Source organism: Branchiostoma floridae, chromosome 5, assembly GCF_000003815.2.
Source record: "Branchiostoma floridae strain S238N-H82 chromosome 5, Bfl_VNyyK, whole genome shotgun sequence".
Lineage (NCBI taxonomy): Eukaryota > Metazoa > Chordata > Leptocardii > Amphioxiformes > Branchiostomatidae > Branchiostoma > Branchiostoma floridae.
In genome coordinates, this window is record NC_049983.1 from 12,725,169 (window position 1) to 12,741,361 (window position 16,193).

Consider the following 16,193-nt stretch of genomic DNA (forward strand, 5'->3'; position numbering starts at 1 on the left):
CAGCACGTATTGAACGGGGCGGGCACAGCTGTTTGAATGTGGAAAGAAGAAAAGGGAGCTCCTTTCATGACCTTTTAAGAGAAGAACAAACATTGCAGCATCAATAGATTACCTCTCGGAACAGCCCTATAGTTACTAGGGACAGCAGGACAGCCTGGAGAGGGATTAGGGCATGCCTGTGGCATCCGCTGTCACGAGGAAAGGCTCAGGTGGGCTAAAGACCATCAATGTTTGATGTCCATCTATCTCCCACACTACCGTCATCAGACGGTCTCACCAAAGCAAACACACAGAGAGTGGCGGCCATCTATCGGACTCCCTTGTGAGAGGCCATCAGGTGGAGACAGAAAATCGGGGCCATATCAGGACAGAGTGGCATTACGGGGTTCTGACTCGTTAATTCCAGGATGACTTTTCTAGCGAGCCTGGCGCGACATGTCCTCCATCCCCTCTTCATGGCGCCGTGGTTGGGAGAAGTCATCCATGCAGGATGTCAGGAGTGGCGTAGCTTTTGTACGATGTAGACTTTCTGGTTTTGGTCCAGCGTAATCCCATGTTTGCAAGTAGCGACTAATTTTGAGTAGGCCACGTACTGTCTGCAACTGGTATCAGCAAGTGAAAAAGCTTCCACACTCAGGCGTTTTACTTGAAAGTGGTTTTAAAATTCTTTGTGTAATCAATGTCACGGAAACGAGCAATTTGTAAGGGGCATGCGAGAGTAGCAAGTGATATGTTCAGAACTCCTTTTTTTCCTTCTTTTTCATTTTAGAACTTTTAAAAATTTATTCTACAAGTTGAAGGAATTTGAGATATTCCCTTGATGATTACAGTCAAGGTTTATTGTACACTGGTGTTACTGAAAAATTTTTAACAGTTAAACATTCAAGGTACTTAGATTAGTTTACTTGCCTTTGGTGCAAGACGAAATGTCTGCCCTCAGACAAAGATGGAAAGAGACAGCAAACAACTCACCTGTTTGGTCAGATTAAGGTGCTGAATGATTGTTTACAAGGTGAGTAAGTATCTGATTTATTGCCACCTTGACATGACAGGTAAAACATTGGTTATTACCTGATTGGTGGACCTTGGCCGGATTTAGGGACACATCTAAGTACCCTATGTGCACGTTCTCTGACGTTGACCTGATGTACACACATGTAATGCTATTCATTCCACAAGTTAATGATGAGACATCATACAAAGGTGGTTGTTGATTTATTGTATTGAAATTTCTCCAGTGTATAAAGATTTGATAGACTGATATAATGCTTGACACCTTTTCATTACATTGTCGTACTTGTTGGTAAATCGTGTCGTAAAGCAGTTCAGCCTGGTATTGTCCACTAGAGGACATTGACCCCAAATAGCGCCAGGTTGGTTTACATTACAGCTGTTTACCAGGTTGCAGGTAGCGTGACATGTGAGTAAGGATAGACAGTGCATAGCTTGTCTGCTGGTGACCTATGGAATGAGTACCAGGTTACGCTGGGTCCCATTTAGGCTGCATCAAGGCTGAAGGGACCATATGAGATGGCCTGGCACCTGATCTGGGCTGGGACTTCATTTGCAACTGGTGACCTATGGATGGGAATTGTAAGGGGGATGACATAATCCTGTGGTACAAAGAAACAATTCTGTACACCAAGGTTGTGAAACCATATCTAATCCTTCCCGACCTTCCATTCTTCCTTCCTCCCCCTCACATTTCCTTCCTCCTTCTCTTTGCAGCTTTTGCTTTTGCCTCTTCTTTTCCTCACTCAATCCTATCCATTTCTCCATCCTATGTTCCCTTGATTTCTCATTGTAGAATTTCTCAGTTCTTCTTTTCCCATCTCACTGACTTTTTATGTTCCATACTGCTGTTGTCTCTCCTCTCTGGTGTAATCCCTGTAATCCTGTATGGTCTGTTGGTAGTGTACTTCCCGAGACTGTGGAAACATTTACATAGAGGGGACGATGAAGTCACCAAGACGTTCTGGTCAGTGATAAGTAGAGTCTTCTGGCCATTCCGAGAAAAAGGTGGGAAGCAATTTAGCAATGTACCTACAGCTTCTCAGGTGACTACCTGTGTGTGATTCAATTGACACTTAAACAAAACCAGTACAGAACACCCCAATAAAAAGATAAAGCCCCCCCCCCCCCCTCCAGGATAGAATGCAAAGTTTTTGATAGCTCTAAGCTGAATAGAACTGTTTGTCTGCATTCAAAATGACACCCCAAGGACGTTGGTTTTGACAAAAATGTTAATTTGTTTACCTGGATATTGAGCTCAGTGTTCTTGCTGGCATCTAGCCAAAACTTATCTAAGAAGTTATTGGAACAACTGTTCAGACAAGGTGGCAAGTATTGTTGATTAAGTATTAGGCATGCACAAAATTTATCACTGACTGTAATACAGATACTACTTGTTTGCTTTTCTATTGTGTAGCTTGTTGCAATGGGCCACAAAGGGTAACTCATCATCGTATGCCACAAGGTTATATGGGGTTAAGTAAACTTTCCAGAGCAAAATGAACAGTAGAACGACCCCCCCTTGTGGTCAAGTGACCTCCCACGAATTGGAGAAGTGCTTGCTTTTGGGCCATCATCTGTCAGTTTTGACAGATGTACAGGTGAATATGACAGGTGTCCATATTGTCTGTATGGGGTCTATTGTTTGCTGGACAATTAGTGTAGAGATAGAGGTATTTAGATGGCTAATAGGCAGGTGACAGGAGCAAAAGGTGATGATTAGAGTCCAGTGACCTGTTCAAACCCAGGTTACCTCCTGGCAAATATGCAAAAATCAATGAAGAACAAAATACAACCTTATTTGACAAGAACTCAAAAATCGCAATCTAATTGTAATAGTAAAAGGTGAATTTAATTTGTGCAGTATGCAGTATCCCTACAAAAACAAACATAATGGTGAGATGAGTTGATAAAAACGTTGTATTAAGCTGAATTCAGCAGACTGGGACATCACATACATCAAATTCAATGGGAGATGCAGAGGTGGACTATATACAAAGGCACAATCATGAGCTTTTGACTACTGATGGGTCTCACAGGTGATGCCACCTGACCTGCTGACAAAGGGTTTGCTGTAATCATTATTACCTTTGGCATGCTGTAATCAAAGAACAGGAAATGGACATTGGGTTTGACAGAAGGGAGTCTGTAACATTAGATTGGATAGGAAAGGTGGTGACCCTGTTCTATCCATCAAACTGGATTTTAAAATCCTGGGGGTAAAAAACAAGCTCTTCTTGGAGACTGAAGAATTTGTTTCCTGTTGTTGAGGTAAATTGTGTAGCAGGAAATTACAGGTATTCTTGTGTGTCAACATGATGTTCCAATAAAGACAATGGAGGCAAGTCAGCGATAAAAACAAAGGTGATGGGATAGGTTGGTTTGTCCATTCTACTGAACATGTAGCATATGTAGGTCAAGCTGTCTTTGTGATCAGTTCAAAACATCATCTGAAAACAAGTATTCCTGCAGGACAAGAAACACAATTTACAAAAAGATTGATTTGTATCAAAACTGATTTCAAGGCCTTGTTTGCATCAAGGCATCAACTATCTTTTCTCAATGGACATGGTTGCAGATATATTATTAAGATCACTTTGGGGGTCCTTTTATGAAAAACACAGGATGCAAATGTTTGGAACCTTTCCAGTAAAATTATTGTAATCAAAGTAACATTTTGACTTTTTTAAATTTGGAAATTGACCAGTAAAACAACTTCAAAGAAACTGCTAATTTGGACTCATTAAGAAATGACTGATTGTGGTAAGCGGAAAATGGGTGTAATGAATGCATGCTTTGTTCCGATTACAATTTTATTGTCTGTGTTGGAAAAAGCAACCCTCTCCCTCAAAAAACAGAAAAGTAAAATGACAGCTTTCAAAATGATTTTTGTAAACATGAAATAGCAGGTGTTCTAACATAAAGACAAATATATTTTTAAATAGGTGTCAGGACTTGTTTTGTACACACTCCCACCACCTTTTTTCAGAATGACACATAGTGTACATAACCAAGACAAAACTTACAACGGCCAGTAGACTGAACTGCAATTTCCCCCAGTATGTTACTGATTATATATCGCAGAACCATCAGAAAGTATATAGCAACACCTCATGTGATACCTTCTGGCTCAGGTGTGTTAAATCAGTGCAAATTGAATTCTTACCTGACACCTTTGATCCCCAGATTCCCTGTCACCTGTCGGTTCCTTTCATCACTGGCGTTTGAGGTGATTTTTGGCAATTAGGACTTGTAGACATGGGTGGAGACAGACAAGGAACAGATAATTTTGTTGCTCCATCTAATTACTAAAGGCAGGAGAGGCCCTTTGGGATTTCAATTAGCATTTTCCTGTTTGGAATTGTAACAACTCCCACCCTTACGAGGACAGCAGGTCCTGTATGTAATTTGGCAGTCATTATGGAAAACAGAACCGATAAATGTAGGAAAATACTAAAAGTTTCATTTAGGTATTCTTTTGGTATTGCTTTTGGTTTATCGAAATTGCAATATGGAATGGGCCTGTGAGAAGTGACCACTGTTAACCTATGCATGCATATGTCCCAATAATGCCTAAGTATGCACAATGTAAATGCAGTGTTTTTCTCAATCCAAGGGGAAAACAAAATACTCCTTATCTTTACACTAAAGCACACATTTTGGATAACACATTCAAAAGACATTACAGATTGTCTGAAGATTTGGTTGTAATTGTACCATTGTTACAAGCTGACAAGATCTAGGTTACATGCGCTCAATGAGTCCATTGAATGCCAGAATCTTGTAACCATAGAATCATCTGGAAGATATTACCCAGTGATAAGACCAAAAGCAGGGTTCAATTGTAGGTAAAACATCCCCATACCTGAACTGTTTATCTTTCATTTCATATCTCTGCTAAGAAAACACCTTTGTTCCATTTAAGACCTGAGTGAATATGCTTTGGTAATATGTTGTGAGGTTTTTCCCCAGTCCCTTTGATGTCCAGATTTGATGTGTCTGCAATCAGGAAAAACATTTCATGGATCTCCTTGAAGTCTGCTACAAAAAAAAGAGCCATAGACATTGCTTTTCTGAACAATGGTATTTACAAACCTTTTTGACTTGTCAACTGCAGAGATGGCCTTCAGTTAATGGTAGGATAGACCATTGATGATTTAGTTATGGTCTGGATGGCAATGGTCAATAATTCAAAGAAGATTGTTTTGAACCATTTTCATGCTAAATTTGGTCTGAAACAGAAAGTTGAAAGAAAACAAAAAAGTGTATCAGGTCATTCTCTATAAGAACAGGTGCCTTGTTAGTCATAGGAGTCATTATTGCAAAATCATGATGATCTTTGGGGACCTTTGGCTGTTGGCTGTTGTAGGGGTGAGCTGGGTAACCTTTGATGTGCCGACTTGAAGTATTGGACTCTCAGCTTACTTGACTCAAGAGGAGACAACTCAACCCCCAACTCCAGACAGTCAGGCACCAGACTGGCCTGGGGTGGGGGGACAGGCAGGGGTCAGGGGCATGGTGATCAGTATTAGAACAAATAGGACTCAGCAATATTACAATGGACTGTGCCAAACAGTGACATCAATGCTCGATACAAAAGCTATTCAACCAATTGGTTAAGTTTATCAATGGTCAAACATTTGAGTATCAACAGTCAGACATTTTCAGACAGTGACTGAATGTGACTATCATGAGAACATCAATGTTATGCAATGTGCTGACTTGTAAAGCCTATTAATATCTGAGAAACATTCAATTGCATGGATATGGCCAGATCAAGTAAAGAGTGGAGCCACAATCTGCCCCTGCTGCATCTGTGGCCAGCAATCTAATACCTGAGGAGGATGCAATTATCCTCCTTTGTTAGGAGTGTATGGAATAGAAACTCTGTTCGTATCTCATCTCACCTTATAAAACATGAATACGTTTAGGTATAGCAAAAAGAAAAAGTACTGTCGGATTTGTCTTATGGTAATAAAACAGATAGTCAATCTGTTATCACATAGATATCTCATTTCATGGCTATTTACACATCTGCAATTGTAATGTTTTAACAAACAAATGAGAAATTGAAGCAACCTTAATATGTGCCAGTGTCATAAACCAGTATGGAAAGATAACTGTTGAAAAGGGCAGAGACAAAAAGACTTTACTGTTGGAGCCCCTTCATCATTCCTGTTGGCTGCTGAAAGTAAGGTGGCGACACCTGGCAATGGGATGTTTTGTGGGCAGGTGGGTCTCCCAGGTGCTCCATTAGCTGCTGCACAACCTTTTCAGTCAGCTGGTATTTCTGGGCCTATCCATGCAGGAAAGGTGTTAAGAATGGCAGCGAGACATTTATGGAGTGTTGGTTTGGTTTTGTACTGAGGAACTATCCTTAAAATGATGTTGATAATACAGTATGGTAAATGAGAACATTTTGTGGAGCGTAACAAAAAGGACTGTATCATAACCTAATCTCTATGTAATCTCAATGTATCACATTAAGCTAGTTCTCTATGCATATTTTCAATGCCTTTGAAGTTGGCTTCAATTTCATAAGAGCAGCTTTAGAAAAGTAGATTGCCCAGGAAGGTAACTTTAGAATCAACATTTCCCCTTGCCCTATTAATTAGGTTTAAAATGATTGAACATATCACATATCATAGTGAGTGCCTATGAGAGTAATATGAATATCTTCACCTGTTGTCACTAGCCTTTCATCATGCGCTCCTGACCCAGGGGCAGTTCCACAGTTATCCCTGGGGTCTTCTGGCCAGCAGTGTTCAGACTCCACTGTTGACATTTTCCTTGTTTGCTGAAAGAATAGCCTGCCTCCCGAAGTCTCTTTGAACTTCAACAAGTTTGACTTTTGAACTTGACTGGATATGCATTATCAAGCAGCCCTGATGAGGACAGAGAAGTCATTATTTTAGTGTGTTTACCTAGAGCGGACCCTTATCGGGCCAATAGGGGCCAGTTGTTTTCCGATTGGAGCCTATCTGGTCTGGCTATAATGAGCCTTCGGCATATCGAAGATAGGGAGGTAGACATAAGGGCAGGCAAGGAGCCTGCCTCGTGTGATTTCAACAGTGCCCTTGAAACCCTCAAGTCCTTTGAAGTGGTGGAAAATGCGATAAAGTTGCAGTGTACTGCTGGTGTTTTTTGGCTCATAAATCGTTCAACACCAAGGGAATTTTTTGCTGAGGTGTTGGGTTACTTTATGAAGTCCACAGTAACCCTGCAAAGCATTTGGACTTGCTCTTTTGCTAATCTAGGATTTGAACTTGGCTTAACTTGGGTATACCTGGGGAATGTCACTTGAGCTAACAGGTCATATCATTTCATCACAAGTCCAAAATTGTGAAATATGACCTTTTGTAACAAATTTCAAATCCTTTAAACAGAAAAGTTATAATTATTTGATTAAGGTTGTACACATATATATCATAAGAAAATTCTACGGGACCATGGAAAGGCAAATGCAAAGAAACGAAAATTCCTGAATGGCAATGTGCAGTCCAGTGGGAAGTGTCGCCTCTTCCAAATACAGCAAGGGTACCGGGTGCCCGGAACTGTCTCCCGTGGCGACTTCTGTATCAGACCGGCTAACCGGTGACATTTTGTGTATTTTAAGTCTGCTCCTTTTCTGTACACAGACTTCAGCAAGAGGAGGTGGAGAGCCCCAACAGCCTTTGCCATGTGGCATGTCGGCAATATCAAAGCCCAGCACTTTAGAGGTTCAAGACCCAAGTCTGATACACTAAGAGCCGGTCAACACCTTTGAGTGTTAGCTAAAGCTTTCTGTGTATTATGTTTTGGCCTTATCTCTTTGCGGGCTCTCTAGTATATGAAGGGGGCGTGTAAGTGGTAATGAGTTTTATAAAGTAGATGACCTTTTAAGTTGGCAGATTAAGAGTAAATTGAGAATGTAACAGAATCTTCCTGTAGAAAATGTTGAAGTCAGCACACCAGACATCCTTGAACTGGTGACCTTCAAGTCAAAAAGACTAAACATGAAATGAAAGGTGAGGTGTGGAAGGTTGAAAGAAAAATAACCATTGTGGCAACTGAGCCCTGTTCTCTGTTGATATTTGGGACCTAATGATAAGTGTTTCTGTCAGTGTTTGTTTGAGAACTTCGGACTCTTGTCATTCATAGCAGTTCCATACATGTACATATAACGGTTTTCATGTACCCAAACCAAGGTGTGCATTGTTTAGGAAACTTGCACTAAGAGAGAAAAGAAATTATTGTGATGTAATGTCGATTTGGACATGTCATTTGAAAGCATTTCTAGCAAGCCAAATTAGAAGCTTCTAAGCAACAGAGCAGAGAATCTGGCTTTCCCCTAGTAGTTGGGTCGAAGGGTCCTAAGAAGTCTTATTAGAGACTGTATGTCTTGTCTACAGACCTTCTGACATCTAGAGAGGCTGTTTTGAAAGCATCCCACTGGTATCTAATACCCAGATGACACCTACAAGTCCTCCCAGTCCCAGTGCCTGTTCAGAGATTGCTAGCTACCACCAGTTCTGAGACATGTCTGGCACCTGACATCTGTTGCTAAGCCCTCCCACGCCCTTTTACTGTAACCAAGGTGCCTTGCACCTGGAGTCACTTTGCAGTCCTCCCAACTCCTGTTGTCCAGGCCATGGCTTCTCAGCTGGAGAAGGTAAGCAAAGTATGGGCCACATACCAGGGGTGTAGGGTTGGGCCATTGCTATGTGGACAGTTCACTGGGCAGAGAAGGAAGACAAGGAAAGAATGTTGTGTTTGGGAGATAGCAAGATGATAGTCCTTAGAGCTTTAGAACTGACAGTGAGGAGGATGAAGTTTGCTAACGAGGCAGAATTCTTGGCTCCATGTCCTGAAAGTGTGGTGGCAGTAGGACTGTGAAATATGTTGTAACTGGGAACTTGGTATGGAAAGTGTTCTAGTTTTGTGGGCTATTTAGGTCAATTACCATGGACTGTTCCATCGGACAAGTCTTCTGAGGGGAGAGTCAAGAGATTTCCTTGATGTGGCAAACAACTGTTCAATGTGTCTCCTGGCATCATTGGCAAATATCTATAGATTGACTGACAGTAGTATAGGGACCTATTTGATTCTGAACACAAATTTGTGGTAAAATTTAAGAAAAAATGACTTCCTTTTCTTGACTGATTCATGAAAAGGACCCTGTCCTGTGTGTTTCCTCTGAATTTACAGTTAATATTTTAGAAGGTAGTTTGATATCAGGTTGTCCAGTATGAGCGGAAGCTTTAGGGACAATCTGGGAAAATCAAACCGTGGTAATTTCACACTGGTTGGTTTGACATAGTACAGCTGGGGGACCATACAGAAACAACTCAGCACATTCAAAGCTAGCGACTTCAACAATGTCTGTTTATGATATTAGTAGACAGAGGGAGTAACCATTGCAGAAAAATACTGGTGAACACTGTGATAGAAACTAAGCTAGTGTGGGTATGGTTTAGATACAAACTCAAATCTGAAATAAAAAGGGAGTGAATTTTCCTCCCGTATCATGTATGTATGTATGTACGTGTGTGTGTTGACGCTAACCTTTCTCCATGCATTGCCATAGCAACCATCGGACATTGCCAGTTGGCAAGATGCCGTTGCCCTCCAAAGTCCAAGTATACCATAACTCATGTTGAACCCCAAATAATGGGATAGTGGAGTTTGGAGTTGTATGTCTGTATGTATTAAGAGTTCAGGTAAATGTTTACAGGCATGACTCTGACATACGGTTGCTGTCAGTAGCAGCAAGTACTAAAACTATTACAAGGCCAAGGTCTTTCCTCTAGGGCCTAGAGCCTGATAGAGACGTTTTTGTCAAGTTCTAAAATCACTTTAGGTGTTTGACATTTGACTAGCTACATAACACAAGTTTTTAAATGAAATGTTCCAGAATTTTTCAAGATTTGCTAGTTTAGGGAGTAATAGTAGTATTAGTACTAGACATTTGGAGTTCATTATTACTAGGATGGGGCAGAGGGGGGGGCATCAGTACAAGTGTTTTCCTGAGTACTGCTGTTTAGATTTGTCTTGAGTACACTTTCTCTTCCTGAAAAGCGTACCCAAGGGGTTACGGCTTGTTTCTAAAGCTAGGTAACTCTTCACGGTGTAAGTAAAAACTGAGAATATTTGTTGAACTCCAGGCCATTTGGCACTGGTTAGTGCAGTGTTGACTTTGGCAGTAGACAGGATGCTATGCCTGCTGGGTCAAGTTGGAGCTTATCCAAGGAGCTGTCAATGGTTATTACCCTATTTAGGGTGTATTTTGATAACTGCAAGTGTACAAGGACAGCACCAATAGCTAGGGGAAAGGTAAGGTTTGATAGTGGCTTTTCTTGCAAAAGTATTCGTAAGGTTTCAACGGTGATGTTCCTATAGTTTGTGATGTTCCTATAGTCTATGTACGTCTACTGGTTGCTGAGGAAGTCTTAGGAATGCCTTGTTGAAAATACCTAGCTGTTGAAGAGATTTTGCCTGTGTACACTATGACTGCACATGTCATAATTCCTCTGGCCACTCCTACTTCCTAGACCAGGATATTCCAAATGAACTAAATCCTACAGGTGTAAAGTCATAATGTCCGCTGATTTGGAGCTGATTTTCACAGTCGGTAGGTTGGCGCCTATGTCTGCTCAGGTTTAAAGCCCCAAATCCCCAAGATTTGACAAGGCAGCCTTCCTTAATTTGCCAAGACAGGCCCTGGCCATGTGATGGACTGTACAGCTAATTGGAGTGGAAGGCAGGAATTCTGTACTCCTCACTTCCGTACTTTGGTTTTTATCCCTGAAGTCATGGTCTCCTTCAGCGCTGGGATTTCCATGGGCTGCTGCTGGGAATAGGCAACACACGACTCATGCTGTGAGGAATCGCAGATGTTGAAGTGGCCCATTGAGAGGGAAATAGCTCAGCTTCAGGCAGCTTTCATCTCTGACATGTGGAATTTTAGCTGCACAGAAAGGAAAATTTGGAGAGGGGAATTTAGAGTTTGTCATTCCTTTGTGCCTTATGGCTACCAGCACAGCTAGGTATTATTTCATGAATTTATAGGAAAGTGCAGATTGTCTTTGGATGGCAAGAGCAACATTTACTGAAATGATCATTGACAAAAAGATATACCTTACCACTAATACTGGGGGTTATATTTCATCTTCTGACGATCTGGTCTGCAAACAATTTCTCTGTTTTTTTTCATGCAATAGACAAGTGGTTTTCATCAATGGATCAAAGAAAATACAGTATGCAAGGAATTTTGTGGGAGAGCAATCAATTCCTGTCCCCTGTGATGATTTGACCTGGACTACTGATAGTAAATACTGCAGTACTGATAAAGATCACAAGGAGGCACTTCTGTACAGCCACCCAGTTGTATTCAATCCTAAATTGGGATCTTCCATTTGTCATACGCTGTGGCAATTTTGTTTCATGGTGCAGGGGCTATGGGCTATAGAAATGTAGGGCAGCCCATTTATTCCTCTTATAATCGGCTTTCTCTATCTGGACTGGTTTCATCTCTGCCGTTTTATCTCTTCCTCAAACCCTGAAAGCTATGAATAGGCAATGCCTTTTCCATCACTTTACCCACATATCTCTCTTACTATCATTTCTCCATAATAGGTTCATAATCACTAGCATGGCTATCTTTTATTTCATCTTATTTACTCTTCTCTCATCCATGTGCAAAGCCTGTTCTTAATTTCCCTTTTTCCGACACCCTCATTTCCGAATACTGATAACTACTGGTCAAAGAAAGGGGTTGCCCAGCCTGTCATATGATGAATAAACTCCCAACAAATCACGATTCCCCGTAATCCTCACGCTGCCTATTGTGTGACGAATCCCCTCCATGATCGCTTATGACTTTGTTTGAAGTTCATTTTCCATCTGCCAATCCTCTAATTAGGAAATACCGCCCTAATAGGTGCTGCAGTAAACGGTTTTGAACGATCAAGTGCGAACTGGGATCCCTTTGTGCTACATTTGTCCCACGTCCCGGCTTGAGTCCTGTCGCAATAATGGAATAATGGCGATGATAAATGGAGAGTTAGGCTGGCCAGATCTCACTATAATACAAGATAGGGCATTTTTTATTAATAATTCAATTTGCCCTTGATCTATCTGGAGGTCATCCATCATTTCTGTGACAAGAGCTCGCCAGAAATCGCATTACAGTCTTCCCAGCAAATTGTAGGCAGAGCTTTGATGGAAATTTGTCTAAATCTATCCGCTCAGCATCTCTCTGAGGAAAAGCAATCAGGAAAATGTCCTGACTTACAGGGGACTGTAAAGAGAAAGTTTGTCAGACAAATTAGTCTGACAGATCGGTCATGGAGACACCAACCCGTCATGGCTTGGCACTCCCCTGTATCTGTTACAAATCATAATTTGATTTTCCTGCCAGTATGATGTAGCAGTTGTTGAGGCAATGGGGTGAGATGATGAGGGGCTGCTGGTTGGTTTCAGGTGTCAAAGAGGGCAGTTGGTTTTGAGGAGGACATCCAAGCGGCCTGACATGCAGGTCACCATGATCGATGGTCTGTCTCCCGCAAACAAAAAAGCACAATTACAGAGAATTAGCAGCTCAGTGGCCTCCCTTTCTGTGCTGTCTTTTCCCATTTCCATTCTTGGTGGCTTATCATTTTTGTCATGTCGTGCAGGCGTGGGGTATATCGTGCTTCTGTTGGGAAATGCACTTGTGCTTTCATTTTTACACACATACCGTATATAATTTTGTTACCACTTTCTGAGGTAGATTTGAGTTGCCAAATCTCTTTAGACTTTGATGCACCAACTTGGTTGATCTACCATTGTTTCCTTTTCGTTGCAGAACCTATATGATGTCTACTTGATACTTGTTTGTAGAGAAAGTGATGAAGCATTACATCAAGACATGATTGTGCCCAATACAATGCACATTACTTTTGGGGAAGCGTAATTCTATCACTCATCCCAAATATGATTAGATGAAGGTACACTATCTAAAGAAGTTCACAGGCTGAGCATCAAGTCTAAGAAAGGGTATTAGATTATATTTTCTTAGATAAATGTCATGCATTGAAACTCGGAGACTAGCTTTGCCCTCTTGTTCCTTTTTAGGCGCTTCTAACTTTCTTTTTATAACCATTAGAACAGGAAAATTTGCCTTAATTAAAAGCTTTTACTAGGAAGATTGAAGACTTCTGCATTACAGTTTTACTTTGGAAGAAAATGGCCACCATTGATGGTAACAAATTCCTGTGAAAATCTGCATTAGCTTCAATTAGCCATGACTTATCAGTGGCCATGCAGCAAGGAAAACAGATAGGAGTGATCCTCCTATGCCTGATGATGAGGGCAGCTGAGCTCCTTTGAACTTTGCCGCTATGATCCCCATCTGAAGAACTCTCATCTACTTGTCTGTACGCTTCAGTGGATGAAAGATGTTCCTCGGCCTCAGGGGTCACCAGTTCGCCAGGCTGCCACCTAACCACACTGAACAAAAGGTCTTGTGCTGTCAGCCAACACTTCCCATCACTTGTTTGCTTTCCCAAATGATATTATCCATGGTGGAAACTTAAAGCCCTCCACACCTGCTATAGAGGTTTAGCAGGTAATGTGGCTCTCCATGCCTGCCAATGTGAGGGGAGGAGGAGCCCCCCTCCCCCCACCCCCTCCTGCATTTCTGGCCGCTCTCTGACAGCATTCATCCTTTAAGTGCTATCTTCTCCCTACCAGTGAGACCACTAACTGAGACGATCCCTCGCATGATGATATGAAAATTATGCATCAAGAGATCAGGGCGAATTCTCCGGTCCATTGCTGACCCTTTGCCGCAATCCCGCAGGGTCGAGTGACACGCGGGTGATGGAGTGAGTGAACTCCGGGTTTACCTGTTACCGGAATCCTATCCGACGATGGTTGGGACCAGCGATAAGCGCCGCTCTACCCCATATCAATGGGACGGGGAATCTTCGCTGGGGAATCCTATTGTCCAATTGAATTAGATCAGCCAGGGACATGACAGCTCGTGATGGATGGCATCCTCAAGCACTTACAGATTCATCAATTAAAATCTGTTTTGCCACAAATCGCATCTAAATTTTCGGCAGACATAGTCTCAGAAGCGCCCAAGGTGCTGTCTGTGATAAAAGTTTTCCCCAATTACACTGTTGACTTACCCGCAATTAAAAAGCAAGTGAAAGTTGAGAGGCACAAGTCTCATCAATAGAAATCTCATTATGGTGTGTAGTTAACCAAGCGAGACCAGGAACTGTGGTATCTGTTTAGCATGGCAAGTCTCCAGGGAGAATAGGAGTAAAGTCAGTCGCCCAGGAACAAAACCCAGAAGTGGGTAGGGACACTAACCACATGACATGCGGTTGAGGAGGCATCAAGTGCATGCACGACAGACAGGCTTCTAGCGTTTTTGTCACGCATCCTTTGCCTAAGTGTGCCGGCCTGGTCTTGAGACATTCCATCCACTTCCCTTCCAAGAACCTTGCTGTTTGCACAACATCTTGAGAGACCTTCTTTTCCTCTCCTCTTCACCTGTCAAGTACATCACTATGGGAAACGTGTGTGGCAGTGAGGTAGGTGGATAGAAATCAGTAACGTTTCTTTGACCAAATCTCCATTCAGATATGCAGCAAAAAAAGTACTAGGATATGAAGGAGTTTTTTGAGAGGGTCAAAGCTTTGTTTAGTCAAACTGCAATATCTTTGATCCCTTTATTTGAAGGTTTACTTTTTATAGAAGAAAGCATGATATCATTATGAGGTGTTGCCGCAGACTACTGTGAGGAGAAATATGGTATTCAATTAAGTTGAGGAATTTTTCCTCCATAGCTACATTTGGCTGATTATGTTATCAAGCTATTCCTGTGTTCCTCTATTATTGAAATCCCAAACCTATCTTGTAACCATGTGTTCTGGGGTTGACCTATTTCCTTAGTATGTGCTTTTCCCACAAAGATGAACTGTGGAAGGTTAGCATCTTTAACAAGATTTATCGTCATCATCAAACTGCCATTGTGAAATCATGTACTTGACACATTTTACGAGACTCCCTGTGAAAGGAGAAATCTTCAGATCTTCTCTCCCATTGTTCTTGTGCAAGCATGATAGAAATTATGTTCTGGAAACATTAGAAAACGAGAGTTCTCACCGAAGAAGATGATGTCACCAAAAATACCATCGCTATAGCAGTAATAGGCTATTTGTTCAATTGATGAGAATCTCGTAAATGTAGCCAAATGGGACATTCCAAAAGTGTTCACCTGCAGCTATGCATATTTTATAGGTTAGATTATCAGTTGCATGAAGTTTTCCTGATTCCAGTACAGGCCCCGATGTGTTTGTGTGCAGTCTTTGAGCTGACCTTATTTTTGTTGGGCCATCTCTGTTACCCTCGGTAGCTTCAAACGTTGAGGATGAGTGGCCTTTTTGTACAGCACCAGATCAACTGTGGAGCAAAGTAAACTGTTTACATGTAGGCTCCCTTTCTTCCTCCACACCCGCTGCCGTTTTGGACCGGCAAGTCTGCAAAAGGGGAGATAAAAGAGGTGCAAGCAGGAGCCGCACAAAGGGACCCCAAATTTCCTGGTGCCAAATTTGTGTGAGGGAATTTTGTCCAGAGCCAGTTGTTCTTGCAGCCGCACATCAAAGCCCCGAGCTGCTGACCACTGGGGGTAGGGCGTGTGCTCCTCATGTGGAAATCAAAGTAAACTGTTGTTGGTGACTTTCTTTTCTCAAGTGACAATTTGCTTTTTCTGGAACATATCAGTCAGGAGGCACCCATCACTGGGAGAAAACCAGGGGCTTTGCTCCGACAAAGAGTCTACTTAACCAAAGCTTTTTGCGTTGCCAAGGGCACCACCCCACTCCTGATCCGGAGTAAGCTAAAACCATACTGTTGCAGGAGATCAAAGGAAATTGCAATCACTAAGGGATAGTTTTACAACTTCTCTTTGTCAATGGTTATGGTCTCTAGGACTTGCCCATCAGTTAGTTATCTTCTCTTCTGACATTTCACATGCCTTGCACATGATCTAAGGGCAACCATTCTTCCACTGAGCAAGCACTCACCCGAACATGTGAAATGTCAATGTTGTAAATTTTCATCATTACGTTTTAATGACTGTCACGTGTTTTTGCTGCCACATAGAAATTTGATTTGTTTGAAAGAAAGACAAATATGCTCATTGCTAA

General features: G+C 41.8%; 1 protein-coding gene and 1 long non-coding RNA gene across 3 annotated transcripts in view; one reads left to right on the plus strand and one right to left on the minus strand.

Annotated features, from left to right (window-relative positions):
• LOC118415520 (E3 ubiquitin-protein ligase PDZRN3-B-like) overlaps positions 1-16,193 on the plus strand; it is a gene marked incomplete in the record, with an annotated part of 82,387 nt that overhangs the window by 22,377 nt on the left and 43,817 nt on the right.
• On the minus strand, positions 1,199-9,083 carry LOC118415526. Of its 2 annotated transcripts, XR_004831126.1 has the most exons (3): positions 6,091-9,083; positions 4,178-5,494; positions 1,199-1,928 (listed from the first exon to the last, which is right to left on the minus strand). It is a non-coding gene; the product is annotated as an uncharacterized LOC118415526 (long non-coding RNA). The 2 variants fall into 2 exon arrangements; XR_004831127.1 differs by lacking the exons at positions 4,178-5,494; positions 6,091-9,083 and adding an exon at positions 2,257-4,170.